The following is an 8,229-nucleotide window of genomic DNA, read 5'->3' as shown; positions in this document are numbered from 1 at the left end:
AGTCTGTTCCCCTCAGGTCCACTCTCCCTATCCATCCTCTTATTTTTCTTTAAGAAAAAGGCATGGGGTTGGGGATTTAGCTCAGTGGTAGAGCACTTGCCTAGCAAATGCAAGGCCCTGGGTTTGGTCCCCAGCTCTGGAAAAAAAAAGAAAAAAGAAAAAAGAAAAAGGCAGGCTTCCCAGGGATATCAACCAAAAGTTGCATATCAAGTTTCAATAAGACTAGGCACCTCTCTTTCTATTAAGGCTGTATATGACAACCCAGTAGAACAATGGTCCCAGAATCCTATGTAAAAGTATTAAAACCAACATTTGTTCACTCTATAAGGAATCCCATAAAGACTTCAAGCTACACAACTATAACATATATGTAGAGGACCTAGATTAGACCCATGCAGGCTTCCTTATTGTGGTTTCTGTCTCAGTGAGTTCACTAAGGGTCCAATTTTCTGATTTCTGTGAGATTTCTTGTGTACCCTTGCCAATACTGGTACTGACAACCCTTTCTTATTCTTTTCTTAGATTCACTGAGTTCCACAGAATTTGTGGCTGTGGGTCTCTGCATCTATTTCAATCAATTGCTCAGTAGAGCCCCTATGATTGTGATTATACCAAGCTCCTCTCTATGAGTATTATTAGGAATCATTTTTTAGGAGCAGGTACAGGGGGTATGTTTGGCTCAATCCTAGGTCCAGTGAGATTTTTCTTTTTCTTATTTCAGGCTTCAATGTTATATTTGCACTATTCCTTATTTAGATCTCCCTTTGTAATTTATCACCATTTTGAAAACATGTTCTGGTGACGGACATTGGAGAGCACAATCTACCTCTACTTCTCATCTCACTGCTGCCATTCTCTTCATTGGGAGAGTCATCATCATGTATGTGTAACCTATCTCCGTTCACAATATGGAAGCAGATAATATTGTATCTTTTGTCTACAATGTAGTTATCCTCTTAATGCATTCTGTGGTCTCTATCTAGTCTGAGGGACATGAAGGTCAAAAGCACATGTGTAAAGGTTATTCAGAAGGCAAATTTTCTTAAGAATTATTCATCAGCTGACATAAAATGCACTAAAATGATATTTACTTATTTTTATAATTATTCTATGTAATGATGCAATGTTAAACATTATTTGTATGTAAAATAAATTCAGTTTCATATTATCAATTTCTTTAGCTGAAAAGTATGCATGTAGATCGAAAATAATACAGTGTTTAAAATATCTAATTTGTTAAATTATATACAGGTACAAATAGCATTTCTACTTTATAATAAGAAGTTCAGTATTTGTTATTTGTCTTAGTACAGCATGTATATCCATTTCCAAAAGGTAATTATTTAGATTAGAATGTAAAAATAGAGGTGTATTAAGAACTTTTCCTGAAGAATTATGATAACAACGGATATCCCATTTATATTTTTCTTTTTTCTCTCATTTTTTATTCAATATTTCATTTATTTCCATTTAAATTTTATCTCCTTTGCAGGATTCCCATCTGAAAACTGCTCTATCCCATCCTCTGCCCCTGATTCCATGGGGGTGCTCTCCCATCCACCCAACTACTCCTTCCTCACCTCCCTAGCATCTTCCTATACTGCGGCACAAGCATTCACAGGACCAGTACCCACTCCTACCATGGATGCCTAATAAGGCACCCTCTGTTACATATGAGGCTGGAGCCATATGCCCCTCCATGCATACCCTTTGGTTGGTGGTTTTGTCCCTGGGAGCTCTGGACGGCGGCTGGGTCATTGGTTGATATTGTTGCCCTTCAGCTCCTTCAGTACTTCCCCTAACTCCTCGATTAGGGTCCTGTTCAGTCAAATGGTTTGCTTCTAGCATCGGCATCTGTATTGGTCAGTCTCTGAAAGAGCCTCTCAGGAAACAGTTATATCAGGCTTTTGTCAGCAAACACCTCTTGGCCTCAGCAATAGTGTCAGGATTTGGTGTCTGCCTACAGGATGGAACCCCAGGTGGGGCAATTCTGGATCGCATTTCCTTCAATCTCTGCTCTACTATTTGTCTCTCTATTCCTTTTAGATGGGAGCAATTCTGGGTTAAAATTATTGAAGAAAAGTGGGTGGCCCCATCCCTTTATCAGGAGCATTATCTAACCTCTGGATATGGTCACAACAGACCCCCCCACACACACACAGCTTAGGTATTTAAGGTAATATCATCACCGTTGAATCCTGGAAGCCTCTTGCTTTCGTGGCATATGGACATTCTTTTGGCTAAACCAGTTCCCCTATTGCTACACACCTCTCTTCAGTTTCCTGAACCTCTGTACATATCCCTCATTTAAGCCCTGAGATTACTTTATTCCCCTTCAAAATAGAACTAAAGCAATAAGACCACACTTTGGTCTTATTTCTTCTTGAGCTTCATAGGGTCTATGAGTTGTATCTTGTGTATTTCAAACTTTTGCCCTAATATTCATGTGTCAGTGAACAAATACCATGTATATTGTTTTGTAAATGGATTAACTACCTTGGGATATTTTCTAGTTCCATCCATTTGCCTGTGAATTTCATGAAGTAATTTTTAATTAGAGATTAGTACTCCACTGTGTAATTAGAGAGTAATATTCTGCATCATTCCTATGTTGAGGGACATTTGGGTTATTTCCAACTTCTGGCTATTACAAAAAAGTCTGTAAAGAACTTAATAGAGAAAATACGTTAGTTACATGCTGGAGAATCTTTGGGATATATTCCCAGAAGTGGTTTAGCTGGGCCCTCAGTGTACTAAATCCAAATATCTCAGGAACCAACAGATTGATTTCCAGAGTACTTGTACCAGCTCGCAATGCCAGCATAAATTGAGGAGCTTTCCTCTTTCTCCACATCCTCACCAGCATCTACTCTCACCCGAATTTTTGATCTTAGCCATTCTGCCTTGTGTGAGGTGGAATCTCAGGGTTGTTTTGATTTGCATTTCCCTAATGACTAAGGATGTTGTCCATTTCTTTAGGTGCTCCTCAGCATATCTATAGTCCTCATCAATAATTCTTTGTTTAACTCTGTACCCACACTTTAATAGGAATATTAGATTCACTTGAGTCTACTTTCTTGAGTTCTTTGTATATATTGAATATTAGCCCTCTATAGGAGATAGAGTTGGTAAAGATCTTTTCCCAATCAGTTACTTGCTGTTTTGTCCTAAGGACACTGTCCTTTGCTTTGCAGTTTTATGAATTCCCATTTGTCAATTCTTGATCTTAGAGCATGAACCATTGGTGTTCTGTTCAGGACATTTTCCCCAGTGCCCATGTGTTCGAGGCTCTTCCTCAATTTCTTTTCTATTAGATTCAGAGTATGTGGTTTTAGGTGGAGGTCCTTGATCCAACTGGACTTGATCTTTGTACAAGGAAATAAGTATAAAGAAATTGCATTCTTCTATATGCCTACCTTCAGTTGAACCACCACCATTGGTTGAAAATGCTGTCGTTTTTTTCTCTGGATCATTTTAATTTTTTTGTCAATGATCGAGTGATTATAAGTGTGTGGGATCATTTCTGGGTCCTAAATTCTATCATCCTGATCTACCTGCCTTTCTCTGGAACAATAAGATGCAGTTTTTATTACAATAGCTTTGTAGTAGAACTTGACATCATAGAAGAAGCTCTTTTATTGTTGAGAACACTTTTCAATATCTTGGGTTTTGGGTTATAGCAAATGAATTGGAAAGTTGGTATTTATAAATCTATGCTGAATTGAATTGGAGTTTTGATCAGGTTTGCATTTAATCTTTAGATTGCTTTTGGCAAGAGGGCCATTTTTAAAATATTAATCCTTCCAATCCTTAAGCATGGGAGATCTTTCTAACTTCTGAGCTCTTCTTCAAATGCTTTCTTCAGAGACTTGAAGTTCTTGTCATACAGATCTTTCTCTTGCTTGGTTAGAGTCACACCAAGGTCTATTATATTATTTAACTATTGTGAAGGATCTCATTTCCCTAATTTCTTTCTCACTCTGTTTATTCTTTGAGGAGAGGAAAGTTACTAATTTGTTTGAGTTAATATTTTATCCAGCCATTTTGCTAAAGTTGTTTATCAGGTTTTGGAGTTCTCTCTTGGAAATTTTGGGCCACTTAAGTATACTATCATATCATATCCAAATAGTGATATTTTGACTTTATTTCCAATTTCTATCCCTTTGACCTCCTTTTGTTTTCTAATTCTCTGGCTAGAACTTTGAATACTATGTTGAAAAGACAGGGAGAGAGTGGGAAGCCTTGTACAGTCCCTGCTTTTAATGGGATTGATTGCTTCATGTTTCTCTCCATTTAGTTTGATGTTCGCTACTGGTTAACTTTATATTGCTTGGTTTATTGGATTTTTTATTTACATTTCAAATGTTATTCCCTTTTCCAGTTTCCCATCCATAAACACCGAAACCCGTCACCCTTTTCTTCCATGAGGGTATTTACCCACCCAGCCAGCCACCACTTCCAGCCTCCATTCACTGACATTCCGCTAAACTGGGGGTATCCAGTCTTGGCAGGAACAAGGGCTTCTCCTCCAATTGATACTCAACAAGGCCATACTCTGCTAGTGGGATTGCTTAAAGTTTCTATCCATTTAGTTTGATGTTGGCTACTGTTTTGCTGTATATATATTTCCTTGAATTCCTGGTCTTTCCAAGACTCTCGACAATTAGGTTTGTTGAATGTTGTCAAGTTCTTTTTTTCTAGCATCTAATGAGAATATCATGTACTTTTTCTTTGAGTTGTTCATGTAGAAGTTTACTTGATGGATTTCCATATATTGATCCATTACTCCAACCCTAGGAGGAAGCCTTCGTGATCATAATGAATGATCATTCTGATGTATTCTTAGATTAATTTTGTGAGAATTTCACTGAATATTTTTGTACTGATACTCATGAGGGAAATTGGTCTGAAGTTCGCTTTCATTTTTGGGTCTTTGTGTGGTTTAGATATAAACATAACTGTACTTTCATAGAAAGAATTGGGTGGTGTTCCTTCTGTTTCTATTTTGTGGATTATTTTGAAGAGTATTGGTGTCAGGTCTTCTTTGAAGAACTGATGGAAATCTGTGCTAAATCCATTACGTCCTGGGCTCTTTTGGTTGGAAGAATTTTAATGGCTGTTTCTATTCCTTTACGGGTTATGGGATTGTTTAGATGGTTTCTTCATCCCCATTTAACTTTTGGGACCTGGTATCTCTCTAGAAAATTATCCAATTCATCCAGATTTCCCACTTTTGTTGAGTATAGGCTTTTGTAGTAGGATCTGATAATTTTTTGAATTTCCTCAGTTTCTGATGTTACATATCCCTTTTCATTTCTGATTCTGTTAATTTGGATACTGTTTAGGTACCCTCTGATTAGTATGGCTAAAAGTTTATCTTATTGATTTTCTCAAATAATCAGCTCAGGGCTATGTTGATTCTTTGTATAGTACTCTTTGCTTCTACTTGGTTGATTTCTTCTTCAAGTTTGATTATTTTGTTCTCTCTTCTACTCTTTCATATATTTGATTCTTTTCGTTCTAAAGCTTTTAGATGTGCTATTAAGCTCCTAGTTTATGCTTTTTCCTGATTCTTTTTGGAAACAACCAGAGCTGAATTTTCCTCTTAACACTGCTTTCATTTTGTCATATAAAATGTCCTTAATTTCATTCTTTTTGCATACCTGGACAACTTATCACTGAGTGGAGAGTTGTTCAGCATCTATGTGTATGTGGGCTTTTTCTTGTTTTTCTTGTTATTGAAGTCCAGCCTCTATGAGGGTGCTCTGCTATCCACCCACCCATTCCTGTCTCAATGGCCCAGTGTTCCCCTATCCTCGGTCATCAAGCATCCACAGGGATGGACCAAGGGATTCCCCTCCCAGTGACAACAGATAAGAAAATTCTCTGCTACATATCCAGATGCAGCCAAAGGTATCCCTTGTGTAATCTTTGGATGGTGGTTTAGTCCCTGAGAGCTTTGGGGGGGGGGTTGTCTGGTTACGTGATATTGTTGTTCTTCCTATGAGGTTGCAAACCCATTCAGCTCCAACAGTCCTTGCCCTAAGTTCTTCATTGGGTTTCCCATGCTCATTCAAATGTTTGGCTGTGTACTTCCACATCTGTATTGGTCAAGCTCTGGCAAGGCCTCTCAGGAGATAGCTATACCAGGCATCTTCTGAGGTCTTCTTCAATTTCTTTCTTCAGAGTCTTGAAGTTCTTATTGTACAAATCTCTTACTTGCTTGGTTAAAGTCACACCGAGGTACTTTATATTATTTGTGTCTATTATGAAGGTTGTCGTTTCCCTAATTTCTTTCTCAGCTTGTTTCTCTTTTGTGTAGAGGAAGGCTACTGATTTACTTGAGTTAATTTTATACCCAGCCACTTTGCTGAAGTTGTTTATCAGCTTTAGTAGTTCTCTGGTGGAACTTTTGGGATCACTTGAATATACTATCATATCATCTGCAAATAGTGATATTTTTTGACTTCTTCTTTTCCGATCTGTATCCCCTTGACCTTCTTTTGTTGTCTGATTGCTCTGGCTAGAACTTCAAGAACTATATTGAATAAGTAGGGAGAGAGTGGGCAGCCTTGTCTAGTCCCTGATTTTAGTGGGATTGCTTCAAGTTTCTCTCCATTTAGTTTAATGTTAGCAACTGGTTAAGTAAGCAGAAGGCATTTATGTACTCCAAATGATTAACAGTCACCTGGTTAATGATGAGCACGGAGTCTTGTCCTTTGGGATAGCCTTTCAATAAACTCTGTGATCAGAGTCATATTGGGATTTAAAGGCCAGAGCCAGTGGACTTTGAGATAATTATACAGACTTGGCAAATTTTCATTCAGGTTTCTTAGATAAGAGGCAATTAACCTGCCTTCAGGAATCAAAGGTGTTGCTACATGTTTAAAAACTAAAGTGTTTTACTGATAAGTGAAATTTTCTAAATTAGTGAGGAATCATGAGATTTTTTTTTACTTTTCATAACTTTTATTAAGTTCACTCCTTGACAATCTCACTGTAGCATGTTGTACCTTTTGTTACTCTAACCACATCCTAGCTTTTCTGCATTTTACCTGACCTCCACCAATGATGTTGGGGATTTAAAACCAGGACTACATATATGGCCTGAGGTTTTCAACTATTCCTTATTATCTGATGAACTCACTAGCATGTACACAACTGAAGGATATGATTGTGTCTCAACCATAATCTGCCAATGGCTAATAGTTCAAGGATGTGTAGAGCTCGGTAAGCTCCTTCTCTTGGCATTTGAGAGGCCTAGTTTAGTACAAACAAGTCCAAAGAAGCAGAAGTTTCTGAAAAATCATAATTTCAATGGCTGTGCCATTCTCTCAGCATTTTAGGAGCCTTAAGTGTCTGTATTCATCACCATTGACACCAAAAAGGAAAGTCTCTGAATAAGGCTAAGAGTAAAATTTTTCTACGGTTAAAGCTGAAGTATAGAGTTTATCAATTTATGTAACATAAATATTCAGAAAGTAGTTTGGCACCATGTCAATTTAGCTAAAATCATTAGTTATAGGTGTACCTACCTGGCCATATCTCAGGATATCAGATTTCTTCAATCATAATTCCTTTTTTTAACTGGTAGTACTGACTTTAACTTCCATCTTGTAGACTAGGCCTCAAATCGAGAGGACTGCTAGTTGCTCTCATAATGAGTCAATATTGCCTGTGAAGTTAGTATTATAGTTCAGAATAAGTTACACATTTCATAGAAGGATCACAGCTGGGTAACATCATTGAAAACTTTTTTTTCTCACAGCAGCATTTCTAACACCTCTGGAACTGCGAAAGTTCAGATAAATGATAGGTTCTTTATACTTTGCAATAAATTTTAAGACTATCTTCAACTATAAAAATTATCAACTATTTATACTAGGTAAAAGAAGAATGACCAAAAACTGTGTTGTATTAATTGCCTCCACAGACTCACCAACAACTCATAAGACAACATTCCAAAAATCAGTAAATAACTCAACAGCTTTTAGTATTTTACTATTTAGTAACACAGGATATCTACGATCTTATGCATCTTACTTTTGCATTATGTGTTCTCACTGGCTTATGAACAAATAGGTTTGGGTGTAAGAACAATTTTTATACTGTTAGGAATTATGTTTAGTAAATTCAAAGTTTTAGGTTCACTTCCAATAGCCATAAATTAATAAGCAGTAAATAGTTATATATTTTTTCAGTACCAGGATCTGACAGAAGATACTTTCC

The 8,229-nt window shown here is 37.1% G+C and overlaps 1 pseudogene; it reads left to right on the top strand.

Moving 5' to 3' along the window:
* Nucleotides 699-983, top strand: Or5aa4-ps1 (olfactory receptor family 5 subfamily AA member 4, pseudogene 1; annotated as a pseudogene).

The sequence above is a fragment of the Rattus norvegicus genome, chromosome 1 (assembly GCF_021556685.1).
Source record: "Rattus norvegicus strain SHRSP/BbbUtx chromosome 1, alternate assembly SHRSP_T2T, whole genome shotgun sequence".
NCBI lineage: Eukaryota > Metazoa > Chordata > Mammalia > Rodentia > Muridae > Rattus > Rattus norvegicus.
The sequence above is the reverse complement of the archived record's forward strand: the minus strand, read 5'-3'. Positions and strand labels throughout refer to the sequence as shown.